Source organism: Hyaena hyaena, unplaced genomic scaffold, assembly GCF_003009895.1.
Source record: "Hyaena hyaena isolate Hyena2069 unplaced genomic scaffold, ASM300989v1 scaffold_986, whole genome shotgun sequence".
Taxonomy (NCBI): Eukaryota; Metazoa; Chordata; class Mammalia; order Carnivora; family Hyaenidae; genus Hyaena; species Hyaena hyaena.
In genome coordinates, this window is record NW_024081620.1 from 161,066 (window position 1) to 182,774 (window position 21,709).

Below are 21,709 nucleotides of genomic sequence, written 5' to 3' on the forward strand. Positions count from 1 at the left end.
ATTCTAATTTCAACATAGATGTAGAAAGCCACTTTCAGGGGCACCTGGGTGGTTCAGTTGGTTAACGTCCAACTCTTGATTTCAACTCAGGTCATGATCTCACAGTTACTGGGATGGAGCCCCGTGTCGGGCTCTGTCTGACAGTGTCAAGCCTGCTTGGCATTCTCTCTCTCCCTCTGCCTCTCTGCCCAAAATAAATAAATAAACTTTTTAAAGAAAAAATCTGCTTTCCACAAAGATCCAAACTAGAGGGGAAGGGAAGGAAAAGTAAGTTACAGAGAGGGAGGCAAACCATAAGAGACTCTTAAATACAGAGAATAAACTGAGGGTTAATAGGGGTGGGGAAATGGGTGATGGGCAGTGAAGAGGGCACTTGTTGGGATGAGCACTGGGTGTTGTATGTATGTGATGAATCACAGGAATCGACTCCCAAAGCCAAGACTATACTGTATATACTGTAGGTTAGCTAATGTGACAATAATTAATTAAAAAAAAAAAAAAGATCCCAACTAGAGGCTCTTGGCTCACTTCCTATGGAAAATGGCCAGGTCATGAGAGCCACAAGTAGAAACACCTCAAACTCAGGTTTTTGAGGGCTGAAAAAGAATATGGGAACCAGATCATTAAGAGCTTCAAAGGCAGTGAACATGTTCTAAGTGTGGGTAGGATGGAGTAAGCACACTCCCACTAGCCTTTCCCACTAAATGCAGCTATAAAACCTGGGCAGAAGGCATGGAAGAACCATTTGAGGAAAAAGTAGAAAGTAGCAGGCAAAACAGGGAAGAATACCAGAATTAAAAGTCCCACTGAACCAGTACTGAGCTTCTCATTTTTCCTCCAGTAGCCTCTGGCCCAAGTCCAAGACAGCCAAAAGCCCAGAACTAGGCACCAGGTTAGGACAGAGAGCAATCTAAGAAAAGCCTCTAGTTCAGGTTCAAAGCATGGGAAAGTAGACCCCTAACACCCAGAGCGAGGGGAATAAATCCCCTTTTTCTGTTTTCCTTTTGTTTGTCTTGCCTTTGTGGTGTTATATCCAAGCCCCCAGGCAATTCCATAAAGAAGGAAGCTGTAGCAGCAACAGTGGTGGTAGTGGGGTGGGGGATCCCCAATGGCAGCTAAACACTGAGGGAAGGTCAGAGGAGCAGTGGTTCCAAGAGAGTGGGGAAAGCACCATTGTTTTTCCTCCCTCTGTGCACCTATCACTTGGCCCCACATGTGAGCACAGCTGCAGGAAATGCACAGCAGAATGATCTAATGAAGGCCAATTTTCTGGCCAAAGGACCAAAAACAAAGCCTCGAAGAACCAGAAAGTACGGGGAACAGGAGAGAGAAGAAGGAGCCTGGTTCCAAAACTTGTTGTTTATAAATTCCTGGGCTCACTACTAAGCTATGTATACGTGGATCAGACCCAAGTATGCGTCCGAAATATTTTCAGAACTGAGTGCCAGGGCAGACCACTGCCCAAGTTTCATACTGGCCACTGGGCAGGATAGATACAAATAACACTGCAAAGGTTGTGAAAATGGAACTAACCCTGAAAGCAAAATCCACAGAAATCTGGTCAAAACTTACAACCCAAACCCAAATGAGTAGACTGTCTGTTAGAACAAAAATACCAATGTTCTCCATGGGTTTAAACAAGACCCAGACCCATAATATTTAAAATTTGGAAGATAGAATTCAAAATTACTCAGCATAGTAATATATATATAATAGATATATATATAATAGATATATAATAAAACTCCGAAAATCTCAACTTGCATGAAAAAAGGCAAATTTTGAAATGAATAGAGAACTGTACAACATCTCAGAAAAAAGAAAATATGAAAAAAAGACAAAACAGAAATTTGAGAACTGAAAAGTACACAAGAAAGGTTTTTAAAACTCACCAGATGGACTCAATAGTACAGTATGATGCAGAACAAACATCTAAAGAAATAATGAATAAAAACTTGCAAAATTTGCCAAAAGATATAAACCTACAGATTCAAGAAGCTCAGTAAATAACAAAGAAGATAAACCCAAAGAAATCTATACCCACCCACATCATAATTAAACTCCTGAGGGGCACCTGGGTGGCTCAGTTGTTAAGCATCTCACTTCAGCTCAGGTCATGATCCCACAGTTTGTGAGTTCAAGTCCTACATTGGGTGAAAGAGCTGGAGCCCCACTTCTGGCTTTTTTCTCTCACCTTCTCTGTCTCGCCCTGCCCTTCCTGGGATTCTTTCTCTCTCTCTCTGCCCCTCACTCTCTCTCTCTCAAAAAAACAAAACAAAACAAAGAAACAAAAAACAAACAAAAACTCCTCAGAACCGCTGTATACAGGCACACCTTGTCTTACTGTGTTTTGCTTCATTGAGCTTCATGGCTCATTTTTTTTTTTTTTTTTACAAGTTGGAAGATTTGTGGCAACCCTGCACTAAGCAGGTCTACTAGCATCATGTTTCCAACAGCATTAGCTCACTTCATATCTCTGTGTCACATTTTGGTAATTCTCACAAGATTTCAAGCTTTATAGTTATTATTCTATTTGTTATGGTGATCTGTGACCGGTGATTAGACTCACTGACAGCTCAGACGATGATTAGAACTTTTTAGCAATAAAATATTTTTAATTAAAGTATGTACATTATTTAGACATAATATTTTTGCACACTTAACTGACTGTAGTATAGTGTAAACATAACTTTTATATGCACTGGAAAGCCAAAAATTTCATTTGACTCAGTTTATTGTGGTATCACTTTACTGCAGTGGTCTGGAAGCAAACTCACGATTTCTCCAAGGGATGCTTGCTGCAAGTCTTAAAATTGAGTCGTGTACTTTATCCAACTGTATTCTTTATTTTCAAAAATTTTTGGCTATTCTATTTTCTTTGCTTTCTATATCAATTTTAGAATCAACTTGTCTACATATACAGACATAGCCCTAGAATTCTGATTGGAAACACATTAAATCCATACAGTGGTTTGGGTAAAATGACAACTTTACTATGTTTAGTCTTCCAATATATGATCATTGTTTATCTCTCAATTTATTTAGGTCTTTAATTTCTTTTGTGGCAGTTTATAAATTTCAGAATATAGATCCTATGCATCTTTTATTAGATTTGTATATAATGATTTCATTTTTGGAGCTATTGTAAATGGCATATTTTAAAATTTTTGGTTTCTAATTATCGACGCAAGTATCTACAGATAAAATTGATTTTTGTGGGTCTTGTATCCTGTGACCTTACTAAAGTCTCTTACTAGTCCTAGGAGTTTTACTGTAGATTTGTTGGGATTTTCTACATAGAAAATCATATTTGCAAATAGGGACAATTTTGCCTCCTTTTTAATCTGAATGCCTTTTATATCTTTTTCTTTCTTTATTGTGCTGGCTAGGACTTCCAGTGCAGTACGTGGATGAATAGGACTGGTGAGCATGGAACTCCATGCTTTGCTCCCAATTTCAGGAGGAAAGCATTTGATCTTTTACTATTAAGTATGATGTTAGCTGTAGGTTTTTTTATAAACACCTTTCATCAGATTGAGTTTCCTCTATTCCTAGTGCACCGAGAATTTTTTATCATGAATGGATACTGGGTGTTGTAAAAAAGGAATTGATCAGCTCGTGTGGTATCACTCCTTTAGACTGTTGATAGAGTTAATTAAATTGACTTGATTTTTTAATATTAAACCAGTCTTGCATTCCTGGAATAACCCACCTTGGTCATGCTGTATTATTATTTTTTTTTAACATTTAGTTATTTTTGAGAGAGAGACGGAGCACGATTGGGGAAGGAGCAGAGAGAGAGAGAGGGACACACAGAATCCAGAGCAGGCTCCAGGCTCTGAGCTGTCAGCACAGAGCCTGACTGGGGGATCAAACCCACGAACCATGAGATCATGACCTGAGCTTCAGACGCTTAACCGACTGAGCCACACAGGTGCCCCATGCTGCATTATTATTTTTATACTGCTGGATTAAATTTGCTAATTTTTATTGAGGATTTTTGCATCTATGTTCATGGGGAATACTATTATGTCAGTAGTATTCTTTTCTTGTACTACTTATATCCGATTTGGACATCAGGATAATATTGGTCTTAGAAAATGTGGTGGGAAGTGTTCCGTCTTCTATTTTCTGGAAGAGATTAAATGAATTGGTATCATTTCTTAGTTAAATGTTTGGTAGAATCCTCCAGTGAAACCATCCAAATCCTGAGTTTTAGTTTTCAAAAGAGTTTTAACTACAGATTCAATTTATTTCACAGTTATAGAACTATTCAAACTATTTTTTCTTGGGTGGCTTTGGTACTTATTTTTGAGGAATTAGTTCATACCATCTAAATTACTGAATTTATGGGGTGCCTGGCTGGCTCAGTCGGTAGAGCATGTGACTTTTTTTTTAACGTTTTATTTATTTTTGAGATACAGAGCACAAGCAGGGGAGGGGCAGAGAGAGAGGAAGACACAGAAGCTGAAGCAGGCTCCAGGCTCTGAGCTGTCAGCACAGAGCCCGATGCGGGGCTCAAACCCATGAACCACAAGATCATGACCTGAGCTGAAGTTGGACACTTAACCTTCTGAGCCACCCAGGCACCCCAAGCGTGTGACTCTTAATCTCAGGGTTGTAAATTCAAACCCCAAGTTGGTTGTAGAGATTACTTAAAAATCTTTAAAAATAAATAAATAGTTCAATTTTTTCCAAATTTATTTTTATTTTTAAAAAATATTTGTTTATTTTTTGAGAGAGAGAGAGAGAAAGCCAGGGAGAGGCAGAGAGAGAGGGAGAGAGAAATCCCAAGCAGGCTCCATGCTGTCAGTGCAAAGCCCTACATGGGGCTCAAACTCACGGATCATGAAATCATGACCTGAGCTGACATCAAGTCAGATGCTTAACCGACTGAGCCACCCAGGTGCCCCAATAAATCATTGAATTTATGAATATAGAATTATTCATAGTATGCCCTTTTTGTCCTTTTCTTGTCTGTGGAGTCTGCAGTGATAGCTCCTCTTTCATTCCTGATATTGTTAGTCACTTGTGCTTCTCTCTTCTGTATCAGTCATGCTAGAGGTTAATCAATTTTATGAATCTTAAAAGAATCATCTGTTGGTTTTATTGATTTGTTTCTACAAATTTTCTGTTTTTAATTTATCAGTTTGTGCACCTTATTCTTTTCTCTGCTTTCTTTGGGTTTAATTTGCTCTTTTTAAAATTTTTCTTAAAAAGTCTTTTTTTTTATTTTTATTTTTTTTTATTTCTGAGAGAGAGAGAGAGAGAGAGAAAGAGCATAAGCAGGGGAGGGTCACAGAGCAAGAGAGACACAGAATCTGAAACAGGCTCCAGGCTCTGAGCTGGCTGTCAGCACAGAAACCGATGCAGGGCTCAAACCCACGAACTGCAAGATCATGACCTGAGCCAAAGTCAGACACTTAACTGACTGAACCACCTAGGCATCCCTAATTTGCTCTTCTTTTTCAACTTACTTAAGGCAGAAGCTTAGATTACTGACTTGAGATATCTTCTCTTTTGTATTTTACTCATTTAGGGCTCTAAATGTCCATCTAAGTGCTGCTTTAGATACTTGCCACAAATTTTAATATGTTGTATTTTCATTTTCATTTAGTTCAAAATATTTTCTAAATCTTCCTGATACTTCCTCTTGGACATATGAATTATTTAAGAAGATGTTACTTACTTTCTCAGTGAATGGAGATTTTCCTGCCTATCAATCTTTCTCTTATTGATTTGTAGTTTAATTTCATTATAGTCAAATAGTATACTTCATATAATTTATTTTAATTTGTTGATAAATTAATCTATTTTGTGTTTTTATGGCCCATAATATGGCTTATCTTTGTGAATGTTGATTTCAAAGTGCTTTTCGGTTTATGGATTCAAAAATCTTGCAGGGTACTGCAAAGTAGTATCCTCACTAATATAGGGTCGGAAGAGGAAAAGTTTAAGAATTTAGACAAACTGCAAAAGATGAGCGAACCCTTGTCTTAACACAAAAATGAAGTCTTTGGAGCCATATCTAGGAATACCTATCAGACACACCTCAAAAATCCCTTTAGGAGACAACTGGGACACTTCACATAAACTGTTAGCTTATATTACCACGCCTAAGCACCATCATACTCTGGTTTTCATATATGGTTACAAATTACACAGGGTCTTGTGGAGCTTTGGGTCAAAAGTCTTGGTCAACAAGGCCCAGTGAAAATTGATTCCAAAGAAATATCAAAAGAAAATCTGACAATGTATGTAACTTCACAAAAACCTTCTGATTCACCTTTTGCCCGTGTTTAATTCTGTCTCCTGTGTGTTTCTACCTTTGAAATATAGTAAGTATACCTTCTATCCAACGCTCTCTAGGGAGACAGTAGAGGATAATGGCTAAAAGCAAAGATTCGAGCATCAAACCTAAGTTCAAATTCGGGTTCTAGCCCTAACTGGCTGTGTGAAATTGAGCAAGCTCCTTGGCCTCTGCAAGTCTCCACTTCCCCTTCTATAAAATGGCATAATATCAGAACCTATAAGATATGGTTTCTTTGAAGAGTAAATGGAATCATAAACATAAAGGTCCTGGAACAGTGCTTGACACACAAATGCTCAGTAAATGTTGAATATAATATTCATGATCTCACACATACAAGTCCAGAAGCCATAACAAGGGCTCCCATTCTCTGGTCTGAAGATTTCATACATCTGAAACATGCGTCAAAAGTTCAAAGGGCCAAAATAGGAATGGAAATAGGAGTAAAAGATGAAGATCAGGAATCAAAAGAATAGAAACCTGAGAGACTGTGGAGTTGTCTATAGCTCATAATGCATGGGTATCTTCGAACAGTTTCAAAGTTTAATGTTAAGGCATAAAATACACATATACATGCCTTTGTCTATGAAGATAAAAGGAAAGGCCACCATTAATACTCTTCTTGTAAGAAAACTCATGGCTGAACATGAAGAAGAACATCTTGACTGTAGAGATGAAACATGACTAAATAACCAAAATAGTCTTGAAAGAAGACCTAAGAGGACTACTTATTTGAGTAGACTAAATACTTAGTTGCCTGAATGCAGAGGCTGTGTCAAAGGATATCTTTAGGTGCCATCAGCTTCATGACTCCATCATTTTTTTATTATAGTACAATTGATATATAACATTATATTAGTTTAAGGTGTACAACATAATGATTCACTATTTGGATATATTTCAAAATGATCACCACAATAAGTCTAGTTAGCATCTGTCACCACAGTCACAAAAAATTTTTTTCTTCAGATAGGGCTTTTTAAGATATACTTTCTTAGCAACTTTCAAGTATGCAATATGGTATTATTAATTATAGTCACAATGCTATACATTACATTCCCATGACCTATTTACTGTAGAATGGGAGGTTTATAATGATTCCATCATTTTTTAAATTATTGAAGTACATACAACGTTATATTAGTTTCAGGTGTACAACACAGTGATCTGATAATTCTATACCTTACTCAATGCTCACAATGATAAGTGTGGTCACCATCTGTCACCATACACTATTATTACAACATTATAGACTATATTCCATATGCTGTACTTTTCATCTCCTGACTTATTTATTTTATAACTGGAAATCTGTACCTCTTAATCCCCTTCACCTATTTTGCCCATTGCCCCACCCAACTCCCCTGTGGCAACCAGCAGTTTGTTCTCTGTATTTAAGTCTGCTTTTTGTCTCTTTGTTAATTTGTTTTGTTTTTTTAGATTCCATACATACGTGAAATCATGTGGTATTTGTCTTTCTCTGTCTGACTTATTTCACTTAGTGTAATATCCACTAGGCCTGTCCATGTTGTCACAAATGGCAAGATCTCATTTTTTTAAATATAGTTTATTGTCAAGTTGGTTTCCATGTAACACCCAGTGAAGATCTTATTCTTTTTAATAGACAAGTAATATTCCATCGTATATATATGCCACTTCTTTATCCATGCATCTAATAATGGAGACTTGAAATGCTTCCATATCTTGGCTATTGTAAATAATGCTTTAATCAACACAGTGGTGCATATATCATTTCAAATCAGTGTTTTCATTTTCTTTGGGTAAATATTCAATAGTGGAATTACTGTATCATATGGTATTTCTATTTTTAATTTTTTGAGTAACCTCCATATTATTTTCTACAGTGGCTGTACCAATTTACGTTCCCAGCAACAGTGCATGAGGGTTCCCTTTTCTCCACATCCTCACCAGCACTTGTTAGTCTTGGGTTTTTTTATTTTAGCCATTCTGACAGGTATAAGGTGATATCTCATTGTGGTTTTGATTTACATTTCTCTGATGATTAGTGCTGTTGAGCATCTTTTCATTTACTTGTTGGCCATCTGTATGTCTTCTTTAGAAAAAAAGTCTATTCAGGTCCTCTGCCCATTTTTGAATCAGATTTTGGGAGTTTTTTAATGTTGAGTTGCAGGAGTTTTTTATGTATTTTGGATGTTAACCCCTTACTGGATATATCATTTGCAATATCTTCTCTCATTCAGTAGGTTGCCTTTTCATTTTGTTGATGGTTTCCTTCACTGTGTAAAAGCTCTTTATTTTGATGTAGTCTCAGTAGTTTATTTTTGCTTTTGTTTCCCTTGCCTGAGAAGACATTTACAGAAATATGTTGCTAAGGCCAGGGCACCTGGGTGGCTCAGTCAGTTAAGCCTCTGACTCTTGATTTTGGCTCAGGTCATGATTTCATGGTTCGTTAGTTCTAGCCCTGCATCAGGCTCTGCACTGACTTGGGAGAGCCTGCTTGGGATTCTCTCTCTCTCTTTCTCAATCTCTCTCTGCCCCTCCCCCAATCTCTGTCTCTCAAAATAAACTTAAATATATATATATATATATATATATATGTATGTATGTATGTATATATGTATGTTGTTAAAGCCAATGTCCAAAACTGCTTGTTTTCTTTTTAGGAATTTTATGATTTCAGGTCTCACAGTTAGGTCTTTAATCCATTTTATTTTTCTGTATAGTGCAATAAGGCAGTCCAGTTTTATTCTTTTGCGTGTAAGTGTCCAATTATCCCAGCACGATTTACTGAAAAGACTTTTCTCCATTGTATATTTTTGTCTCCTTTGTCAGAAATTTATTGACCATATAGGTGTAGGTTTATCTCTGGGCTCTCTATCCTGTTCTATTGATCTATGTGTCCATTTTTGTACTAGTACTATACTGTTATGATTACTATAGTTTTGTAGTATATCTTGAAATCCAGGATTGTGGTACCTCCAGCTTTGTTCATCCTCAAGACTTTTTTTGGCTATGCAAGGTCTTTTGGGGTTTCATACAAATTTTAGAATTATTTACTCTAGTTCTGTGAAAAATGTCACTGATATTTTGATATGGATTGCACTGAATCTGTTGATTGCTCTAAGTAGGACATTTAGATGATATTAAGTCTTCCAATCCATAAGCACGGTATATCTTTCCACTTGTACCATCTTCAATTTCTTTCATCAATGTCATATAGTTTTCACAGCATAGGTCTTTCACTGCCTTGGTTAAATTTATTCCTAGGTAACTGTCTATTTTTGGTGCAATTGTAAATGGGACTGTTAATTTCTCTTTCATTATTAGCATATAGAAATGTGACTGATTTCTGTATATTAATTTCGTATCCTACAAATTTTTACTGAATTCATTTATCACTTCTAATAGTTTTTGGGTGGAGCCTTTAGAGTTTTCTATATATAGTGTCATGTCATCTGCGAATAGTGACAGTTTTACTTCTTTATCTTTTATTTGCTTTTCTTGTTTGATTGCTACAGCTAGGACTTCTAGTACTATGTAGAGTAAAAGTGATAAGAATGGATATCCTTGATCTTAGAGGAAAAGTTTTCAGATTTCCACCATTATATTGTTAGCTGTGGGTTTTTCATATATGGTTGAGGTATGTTCCCTCTAAACCCACTTTGTTGCATGTTTTTCTCGTAAATGGATGTTATATTTTCTCAAATGCTTTTTCTGCATTCATTGAGATGATCATATGTTTCTTATCTTTCTTATTAACATGAAGTAGCACATGGATTGATTTGCAAATATTGAACCACCCTTGCATCCCAGGAATAATCCTACTTGATCATGGTGAATAATTTAATGTATCGTTGGATTTGTTTTGCTAATATTTTGTTGAGGATTTTTACATCTATATTCATCAGAGATATTGACTGGCCTGTAGTTTGTTTTTGTTTTTATAGTGTATTTGTCTTGTTTTGGTATCAAGGTAACAGTGGCCCTGTAGAATAAATTTGGAAGTTTTCCCTTCCTCTTCTACTTGGAATAGTTTGAGGGGCGCCTGTGTGGCTCAGTCAGTTGAGTGTCTGACTTTGGCTCAGGTCATGATCTTGCAGTTTATGAGTTCGAGCCCCACATCAGGCATCCTGCTGTCAGCACAGAACCCACTGTGGCTCCTCTGTCTGCCCCTCCCCTGCTCGTGCTCTCTCCCTCAAAAATGAACTTTAGAAAAAGAAGAAGAAGAAAGGTATTACCTCTTATTTAAATGTTTGGTAGAATTCACCTGTGAAGCCATCTAGTTCTGGACTTCCATTTGTTGGGAGTTTTTTGAATACTGATTTAATTTCATTACTACTAATTGGTCTGTTCAAATTTTCTATTTCTTCCTGTTTCAGGTTTGGAAGATTATGTGTTTCTAGGAATATATCCATTTCTTCTATGTTGTCCAATTTTCTGGTATATAATTTTCCACAGTATTCTCTCATAAACATTTGTATTTCTGTGGTATCAGTTGTAATTTCTGCTTCTTCATTTCTGATGTTATTTGAGTCCTCTCTCTTTTTCCCTTGACAGGTCTATTTAAAGGTTTATCAATTTTGTTTATCTTTACAAAGAACCAGCTCTTGGTTTCATTGACCTTTTCTGTTGTTTTATTAGTCTCTATTTCATTTATTTCAACCCTAATCTTTATGGTTTCCTTTCTTCTACAACGTTTGAGCTTTGTTTGTTCTTCTTTCTATAGCTCCCTGAAATGTAATGTTAGGATGTTTCCTTGAGATTTTTTTCATTTCTTGAGGTAGGCCTGTATTGCTATAAACTTCCCTCTTATAACTGCTTTTGCTGCATCCCTAAAACTTTGGGCCATTATGTTTTCATTTTCACTTGTCTCCATGTATGTTCTTATTTCCTCTTTGATTATTTTGTTGACGCATTGGTTATTTAGTAGCAGGTTGTTTAGGCTCTGTGTGTTTGTGTTTTTCTCAGTTTTTGTCTTGTATTTGATTTCCAGTTCATACCATTGTAGTAAGAAAAGAAGCTTAATATGATTTCCATCTTCTTAAATTGAGACTTGTTTTGTGTATGTGTCTTTGGTCTGAAATGAATCTCTTATAGGCAGCATATAGATGGGTGTTCTTTTTTTTTTTATCTATTCAGTCACATTATTACTGACACCATCATTTTTAATGCCCATACCAATGTTTTTTCCCCCTAATATACACGAAGTATGTCTACAACAAAGCAGATCTTTTATGGCAAGGAAGAAAGAAAATGGAAAGAAGTTCACTCCACTGAAGAGAAAAAACACACAAAACAACATGAGGTTCTTTGACTGGATCTTTCACTTCAAGTCACACAAATATTTTATCTGCACGGCGTATGAATACAACTTGGTCTAAAAAGACAGAGAACTTACAAAAGACTGGAAAGTATATATAAATATAATCATGGTAGCAGGAGGAAGATATTATGTTGACAAAAGAACTATTAAAAGGACCATGAGGGGAAACACTATTTAATCAGAGTTGTTGATACCGAGTACAAAGATAAACACATAAATAATAATGCATCCTTGTTATATGTTAGCCCTTACCCACATTCTCAACCAAAACATTTAAGCTATGACCATTTCCTTTCATCAAAACTGTACTTTATTAACATAATCTTGAGCGTGGCCCTAAAAGAGCAAAGGGATTGAGGCATATCACTGTAAAATAGGACAGCCTCTACCAGTTCCTCAAATTATTATCACTTCAAAGGAAAGAGGCAAGAATATAGGACCATTATGGGAACCAAAAGACCAGGATACTGTGATTCAGTAAGACTTTCATTTCCAACTCCAAAGTGCTTCATTAATCTCCTACCAATCCATCTAAATTAAGGGAGGAGGAAATGAAGGGCTTTGAACATGAATTCTCTGCCCCAACCTATAGCTTTTAGTGACATGGGAGACAGAAGGGAAAAAACAAACAAACAAAAACAAAAAAAAAAAAAACCACTCTCTCAGAAGACCCAGAAGAAACTCTCAGTCCCCAGAGGAAAGAAGTGGGTAAAGGAAAGTTTATACTATGGCAGGAATATGAATATGGAATCTCCCTGAATCAAGGCTATAAGACGGTGTTTGAGCCTCTGCTTTTTGTGATGTGTAAATAGTAAAGTTAGACTGTGTCCTCTGCATTCCATTTGTAAAAATCTCTTGTCTACAGATCTAGTTCTTTTCCAAGTAATCTATATGCATGATATATTTGCTTGTAAAATACAAAATTGATGACTTCCTATGATTTATCACTCTTACCTATGGTCATGCTGAGCCTAATCAACGGGCTACCCAGCAGTGTTTACTTAAAGCATACACCAAGTACTCAGCCTTGGGTCTGATGAGTTTCAAGAACTGGAAGACTTCAGGTAAAAAACTAAAGGCCCCCTAATTCACTTTATGGTTTTTGAAGATAGGCTTTTGTTATTTATGTCAGTGACTGAATAGGGGCACCTGGGTGGCTCAGTCAGTTAAGTATGTCAGTGACTGGTTATCTAAGTGAACCAGAGATCCAGAGTAATAGGGCAAATTACTGTACTAACTCGTTAGAGCTTTGCCTTGCCCCGGGCAACTATGCTTAAAATGGATATCAGTGGCCCAACATTCTCAAGGAAGAAAGTCAGTACTGTGAGGGTTGTTCAAAGTGTGATTCCCACACCCACCAACATCAGAATCACCTAGAGATGAATATTAAAACTACAGAGTCCTGGTTTCCAATCTAGATTTGCTAAATTAAAACCTATAGTTTGGAGTTAAGGAACCTACATGTTATTCCCCTCCCCTGGGTGATTTTGACACTAACATTTGAGAATCACTGCCTTAGTGCAAACTTATCTCCATAAGTAGATCTCAATCAGTCAATAATCAAAAAGGTATTTCACTGCCCAGATACAGACCTGATCCTCTCAATGAGCCTCTATTTCCTTTCTTTAAACAAAGATAACAATAGTACCTACCTCTTACAGACTGTGGAGAAAATTAAAAGATGTATATGTATAAAGCCTCATACAATGCCTAGCACATGATAAATCATTCAATACATTTTAGTAAATATAATAAGAAAAAGTCCAAGCTCCTTAACAAAGCCCTTCCCATCTTTATGAATACCTATATTACCTCATCTCCTGCCACTCCCCCAACCACACCAGACAATTTATACTCAAAACAAACAAAACCAATTGGAGTTTCTTTATGTACCAATACACCAATGCCATTTTAAAAAAATCTCTACTGCATTGCTTATGCTCTTTCCTTGGCCTAGAATGCCATAGAATGCAGTTCCTTGACTTAGAAAGTTCATACTTGATCTCCAAGGTCTAAATCATTGGCATCTTCTCTGGGAAGTTTTTACTGGACCCCTGAGTCTAAGTTAGGAGTCTCTCCTCTTTGTTCTCTCAGCACCTTGAACTCCTTACCTATTTATGTGTTTGTTTGCCTATCTGTCCTTCCTAGTTTGAGACCAAGCTCTTTGAAATTATGGACAATGGGATTTTGTGTTTGTTTCTCTAACTGTTGGTAATTTAAAAATATATAGAGGGGTGCCTGGGTGGCTCAGTAAGTTGAACGTCTGACTCTTGATTTCAGCTCAGGTCATTATCCCAGGGTCATGGAATTGAGCCCAGCATCGGACTCTGTGCTGAGCGGGGAGCCTGCTTAAGATTCTTTCTATCTGTCCCTCTGCCCCTCTCCCCTACTCATATGCTCTCTCTCTCTCTCTTTGAAAAAAGTAAAAATATACAGAAAAGCACAAAGAATAACACAATAATCACCCATGTTTCTAACATCAACAAGTAACCACTATTGACATTTGGGCACTTTTGCTTCTAGTCTTTTTTCTTTTTTTAATTTAACAATAATTTATGAAAACACTGTTCATTGTTTCAGAATAGAATATTATAGGTAAAGCCAAATGTCCCCTTGACCTTCACCCCTATGCTGTATTTCTTCCCTGCCTTTCCAAAGGTAACCAAACACTAATATGAATTTAATCTGTATCCTCCCAGTTTTTTAAATATATTTACAGACTTGTCTGTATTCATAGAAAATATATAGTATTTACACATCATTTTCCAAATGTCACATGGCTATGTACATCATTCTGCCACTTACTTCTTTCACTCAAAAACATTTTTGAAATATATCCATGTTGATAAAAGTATCTGACTAATTCTGTTTAATTGCTGTATAACAACCCATTATAGAGATGTACCTCATTTTATTTAGCCATTCCCCTATTGATGGGCATTGAGACTATTTCCAAGATTTTGCTATTATCAAAAAATAGTCACAACAAATGTGCTTTATCAAATACCTCTTTGTATATATGTGTAAGTATTACTTTAATAAAGAGACCTAGAAGTAAAACTTCTGGATTATAGGGCATGTGAATTGGTTCCATGGACACTGACAACACATTCTCCAATGGAGCTATCCCAATTTTTATGCCCATCAGCATTATTCAAAAGTTGTCACTTCCCTGCATCCCTACTAACACTTGCTGCTGTGAGCCTTCTAAACGTTCCCAATACTACCGCAGAAAAAAAGGGGTATCTCATTGCTGTTTCTGACTGTCTTATTCATCTCTAAATCCCTGGTTCCTAGCCAAGTACTTGGCACCTGTTGGTTGCTTGGTAAATATTTGTGCAGCTCTCATTCTGATAATGTCACACACAGGTACTGGCCGTGACCTGCTGATACTTCAGGACTCACCCAGAATGAAATCCAAGTATCCTCACCTCTAGACAAACTTGGGAGGAAAAGGTAAAGAGAAAACTACAGATGATGTAGTGTTCTTTAGAGATTTATCATTCTTTAAGATGGCATTCAGGGAATGATTCTGGACCTCTGGATCAATAGTGCTTTAAAATCTATCAGGTTGGGGTCTAGCTCCTTCCACCTGAGAGCTTGGGGCACATCTGGAAAAAACAATGAATCTGTTCCCCAGTGGCTCTCCTGCACCAGTAGAAGGGAGTCAAATATGGAAGGAATGGTTTAGCTTTCTAGTGGTCTCCCTAGAGGTACATTTTATAAACATTATGTGTTCAAGAAAACAAGTTTTCCTTCCTTCTGGCCATATGTAGACAGTATTTACCAGTATCCCCTATATTCACATGATTGATTTTTGCCCATTAAACATTAGGATATAGGATAATTATTAGTCTCACAAGATGGAAAACAACAACAAAGCATAATTGATCTATCTACCAAAGCAAATGCTATGCAATAACCATTGAAAAAAATTCCCAAAAGATTCTAGGAATTAAATAAACATCATTCTTGTAAGAAAAAAAAAAAACTTATCTAATGAGCTATGGTGTCTAATCAAGTCATAAAATGAAAGAATAAGACATCACTAGCCAGTCTCCACTACCACTGTTAAGCATGAATTTAGGTTGGTAGTGTCGTAAATGAATAGTCCTCAATGAGAGCTAAAGTAGCAAGAAGCTGCAACACTGCAGATTCTAAACTGAAGCCTGGAAACACACACAAGATAGGCAGATATAGAAACACAGCCAGGAATGGGATATAGGGAGGAAAGAATGAAGAGGGAAATCTTGTGTGTCTAACCCTAGACCATCTGATTTACGATTAAAGTTTTCATGTTTTGGGGCGTTTGGGTGGCTCAGTCGGTTAAGTGTCCGACTTTGGCTCAGGTCATGATCTCACGGTTCGTGGGTTCAAGCCCCAAGTTGCACTCTGTGCTGACGGCTAGCTCAGAGCCTGGAGCCTGCTTCGGATTCTGTATCTCCCTCTCTCTCTGACCCTTCCCTGCTCACACTGTCTCTCTCTCGCTCTCTCAGAAATAAATAAAACATTTAAAAAAATTTTTTTAAATAATTAAGTTCCCATGTTTTGTGTTAAGATGTTTTTCTCATTTTATAGGGACTTTTTTTTAAAGTTTATTTATTTCTTTCTTTTGAGAGAGAGCATGTATGTGTGAACAAGGGAGGGGCAGAGAGAGGGGGAGAGAGAGAATCCCAAGCAGGCTCCACGCTGTCAGCATTGAGCCCAAACTCACAAACCATGTGATCATGACCTGAGCCGAAATCAAGAGTCCAAAGCTTAACCAACTGAGCCACCCAGGTGCCCCTAGTGACACTGGTTTAATTATGAAGGTTCCTCACCTATAAAATCTTTCTTGACAAGGCTAGATCCATCAGATTCATCCCTGTATGGGGGCTGCTCCTGGTAGAATACAGATATATCATAGGTTCTCAAATAACAGGTATTAAATGAATGACAAGGATAAAATATTTAACAAACTGCTGGGAGATGTACTTTTCTAGGAGCCCAGCAGAGTGGGAAGGAGACATTGACACATAATATTTGGGTATTTGCAACAATAAAATCATCTACACATCCATCAAACAAATATTTATTTAGTACCTCCTCTGTGCCGGTCACTGTGGTAGAGAAGACCTATACAATCTGACCTGCAAGGTAGTGGATACTAGTTGGCACCTACAACACAGTGTAATTGGTATTCTGATAGATGCAAAGAAGGTACTATGGGAGCTGTGTGACTCCAGTGTCAGGAATCAGAGGAGACTTTTCAGAAGAGCTTCACTAAGCACCCACTGCGTGCCTGGAATTAGAACTTCAAAGCAGGCTTCCCCACCACTTTTGAAAACATAAGATTCAAGCAAATGGAGGGACAGCAGATCACCTAAGAGAGTAAGAGATCTAAGAGAAAGAAAACTGGGGACTCTTAGACCCAGCTGGTCCACCCACATGGAAATCCTCCCACCGATACAACCCTGAAAAATAAATGCGTTTAATCTAACATAGATCTAGATGTACAGAGGTGACTGAGGTATTTGCTCCTGTTCTGGAAACTCAAGGAGCTCATGGGGAACACAAGGGATACAAATCTACCCATTAACCCCAAAGCAGTGGGAAAAGTGCTGAACACAATACACGCTGTGAGAGCCACAACGAAAGGCCCCACTAACTCGATGTTCCCAAGCCTGTCTCCCCTAACCCAACTCCACAACTACAACGGAGCAAGCAGTTTCATGTGGCACTACCCACAACGTGCCCAGAATAAGGACCTACTCATCCTAGGGCTTCCTGGAGGTAAAGCTACTCAGTCCCAGAAGGAAACCACAGTGATTTCTGAACTTTTGCTTGTCCCAGTGGTGCCAGCCTTAGCCATTCCGCCTGAAAGGTCATTCCTCAGGAAATCAGATCCGCACCATTAGGTCCCAAATGTGTTTTCCCTTCTCCTCCAAAACATGTTTTTTTCATTCTTCATTTAAGAAACTAAGTTTACAGTTAGAGGCCTAAAATCATTAGTTCTGCTTGTTATAGCCCAGAAGTAGAAAAAGAAAACTCAGAAGGCTCATGGTTATGTAAATGATACAGATACCTGTTGGACCAGTCTCTGTGGGATTCACTGATGCCTTCCACCAGACATGATCAGAAGAGTCACTAATTTAGGGGCACCTGGCTGGCTCAGTCAGAGGAGCATGTGACTCTTGATCTCGGGATCATGACTTTGAGCCCCATGTTGGAGTAGAGATTAATAAATAAATAAATAAATAAATGACTCACCCATTTAGAACCAGAAAACTTGAAGGAATCTTAGAGATCTATAATCTCTGTCAACCCTTTAATTTTACAGATGAGGAGACTAAGGAAAGGGAACTGCCCAAGGCCCAACAGGTAGTTCATGAGAGAATTAGAACTTCAAAGCAGGCTTCTCCACCACTTTTGAAAACATAAGATTTAAGCAAATGGAGGGACAGCAGATCACCTAAGAGGGTAAGAGATCTAAGAGAAAGAAAATTGGGGACTCTTAGACCCAGCTGCTCCACCCACGTGGAAATCCTCCCACCGATACAACCCTGAAAAATAAATGCATTTGATTTCATTAAAGGTACTTTGAGATTCCCCCGCTCCCAACATAAACAGCCATCAATACCTTTGGCTTGGAGGAAAAACAAAACAACAGCATTGGATTGTCTTCTTTGGGAGTGACTGGATTCAGTTCTAGCAAAGCAGGACATGTAAGGAAGGAGTGAGGTCCTGAAGTTAATAGAAGCCTCCCTTCCTTTAGGGTACTCCTCCACAACTGCCAATAGGTCATACCAGTGTACACTGATGCACTGGAGTCCTTCTGGAATATAAATGAGCAAGTACAACTTCCAGAGTTTTTCTTACTTCAGAGGTTCTGTGTCACACATAGGATGGACGGGGAAATGGTGATTTCCTGGACAGCAGTTGGTGAGAACTAGACGGCACCCTGTGGGCAACAGACAACAAACAGAGTACAGGGACAAGGCATGGCCTGATCCTCCTCCCAAGAGGCCCCACCTGCCTTTTGGAGTTTGTCAGAAAATGGAGACAAAAAAAAAAAAAAAAAAACAGAAGAAAATCTCAGACCTACAATATTAAAGCACAGGACCATCACATCCCAGTATTTCTTTCCTCTCCCTTTCCAGTCCCTGAAATAAGAGATGTCTGGGCCTGGGTACCAAAAAATATTTGAAGACAGGGAACAAATGCCACATGGAGATGATGGAGCCCATTGAGAAATATGAACAGATAGATACTGTAAAACATGGCTTTGGAAGCAATAGTCATTACTAGTCAAACTCTTTCAAAAAACAAACAAACAAAAACAAAAAATCTTGCAAGCATTCCAGCTGAGTACTGCTCTATTCTCAAGACTTGCCCATTCAAACAGAAGGCAATTACATGTCTCTTATTGATACCCCTGTCCTACTTCCAAATTCAGCCACTATCAAACAAGGAAGAAGATGAGAGGGTAGGGAGTAATGCAAGAATAATTTATCTCCCAAAATAAAGGTCTTAGAAGCCCCTCCAAGATCCAATTTACACAGATGCTTTTTTCCTTCAATCTTACATTGAGCTTGGGATTCTTTTTCACCTCCATGAGACAAAATGGTTTTGAAAGTGCTGAGCTTAATTGATTTGCAGCCACACTAACTCAGACCCCAGAGACTCTAATTACATATCCCATCATAGCCAGGGCCCACGGGAAGCAGATTTTCCCCCTGAGATTTGTGGATGGGTTTCACAGTCAAGTATTAGGATTAACTCAAAGTTCTTTCTTAAGGAGAGATGGAGGAATACCACAGTTCTCTCATGCTTTATGCGGGCTTAAGAAAGCTGACTCTATTAGAAATGTGATACCGTAGCCTATGACAGCCAGAGCGAGTGGAATTCTGGAAAAGTCAAGTCGGCTGATAACATGCTTTGTTTTCCTCATTTATTTATGCCGCGACACTGATGAAGCAAAAAATGTGAGGTCACATTTTCTCCTCCACAGTCAAGAAGCTAACAGCTCTGAAGCACCCAGAGATAGGCCTCAGATACACCAAGCACTTACACCAGGTTGTGTATAAATTTTTAGAAGCTTGGAAAGCTTCAAGCACTTTTAAGTGCTTTCAAGCATATTAGTCTTGCTTCACACAAGGCATAATAAGCCTGGTCGATGGCAGAGAAATAATAATGTTGTTAATCCAAGCAACTTGGAAGTGAATCATCCACTCCAGCAACCCAGATTGATTTAATGCCCTTTGGACAGTATGACTCCATCCTTTCCTGGAGGGCTAATGGACAATCACTATCTCATTTGGGCCCCATTCACACTCCTCTTTGTTTCTGCTTGGACAAACAAGCCAAGGGCTTCCTGTGATCCCGCCTGAAATAATGGTCTTAAGTGATTGTGCCTCCACAGGAAGAGCTCAGCTGTTACACAAAACTCAGGGCGGCAAACACCATCTTCCTTAAGTTTGTCAGCCCTCTTTGGTAAGTGATATCACCTAGGGAAGACGGCAAAGGATCAGGCTAGTGTGAACCAGGGAAAAATCCAGATCATAGGATAATTTCTAAAAAACAGTTTTATTAATCTCAGAGAAAAACAACTAAAGCTTGACTCAAAGTGCCTTAAGGAAGTATTGCCCCAAAATGACCCTGAGAGATCTATTTAATGAACACTTAGGAATCATTTGTAATTGATAGATCAAATATTGCTACGTAAAGGGGGAGCTTTTAAAGTATTTAGGATTTCTTAAGATAGTTTAAAGTCTTAAGGGCAGTAAACAGTCCTACAGAAAATCAAGATGAGGGGCATCCAGCTGGCTCTGTTGGTGAAGCTTGTGACTCTTCTTCCTGAGCCCCACACTGGGTCTAGAGAGAAGTTAAAAATAAAATTTAAGAAAGGAAAGAAGGAAGGGGGGAGAAAGGGAGGAAGGAAGCAAGGAAACCAAGATGAAACTCTACATAAATAAAAACTTTGCTAATAGTGGCAAAATGGTAATCAACGTTCAAGTCGGGTGAAGGGTATGTAGAGGTTCATTATACTATTCTATTTTTGTGTACGTTTGACAGTTTCCATAATAAAGTTCTTTTTTAATACATTGCTGAACAAAGGCAACTTTCAAGTCAGCCCTCTAAAGTTATTGCAAATTTAAAATTACTGAGATTAATATTAGACCTTTAACTCCATGAAAAATGTTCTTCAAAGCTCTGAGACCCTTGAACTTGACTCTCCCAAACTCAGCCTACCTATATTCCAACACGAGGCAAGGGTAATTGGGATCCTACAGAGACAGAACTTGTTCTGCTTCTAGTGAAAATATCAAGGGAAGCCTGAGAGAAGGAAAGAGAAGATGCCGAGCCAGGAGATGAAGGGCTAACTCTGAAAGCCAAAGCCTGTTTTGATGGCATCACCTGCTGTTAGCTGCCCACTTTCAGAGGGATTTTTATGGAGAGAAAAATTGTCCTATATCCGATCTCTCCTTCAGTTCTATCAACCACCATCATAAGTAGGCCACTTTCTCCTGGCCAGAATAAGCTCAACTAGATGGAGAACCCACGGGGGACTGTGGCTTGGGTCCATTGCTTTACTCTAATGAGGGAAAGACTTTGCAAGCTCTGGAGTGTCTTGCATATGGTGGTAATTCTTAGTCAAGCACATTTCTCATTTGCCTTTGTTCCAATGAATGTCTTCTTGGAGGAGCTGGGCAGTGAGGCTCGGAAATTCTCCTATATGCTACTGTTTCATGTCACCAAGAGAGTATTTCCAGGCAAGAAGCAATCATTCCTATAAACAAACTGTACTCTCCCCCAAAGGCAAAATAAACTAAGTTCAGGAAGGAAGGTATTTCACAAAGTGGATTCGGTACAAGTCATGTAGTACAGTAGGCTTTTTCAAGACTCCTGCAAAAGAAAAGGCTAGACAAAGTGCTGCAGTTGGTCACTTGGAATAAGCATACTCACAAATCTAGCCTTGTCTCCATGGAGACAGCTGGGTCTAGCAACTATCTAAACATTATACTACAAGGTATTATAGATAAACATTAGAAGCCACAGGGGAATACCACAGGTAAAAACATGTCCAACCATCTCACATTATAGCCCTATCACAA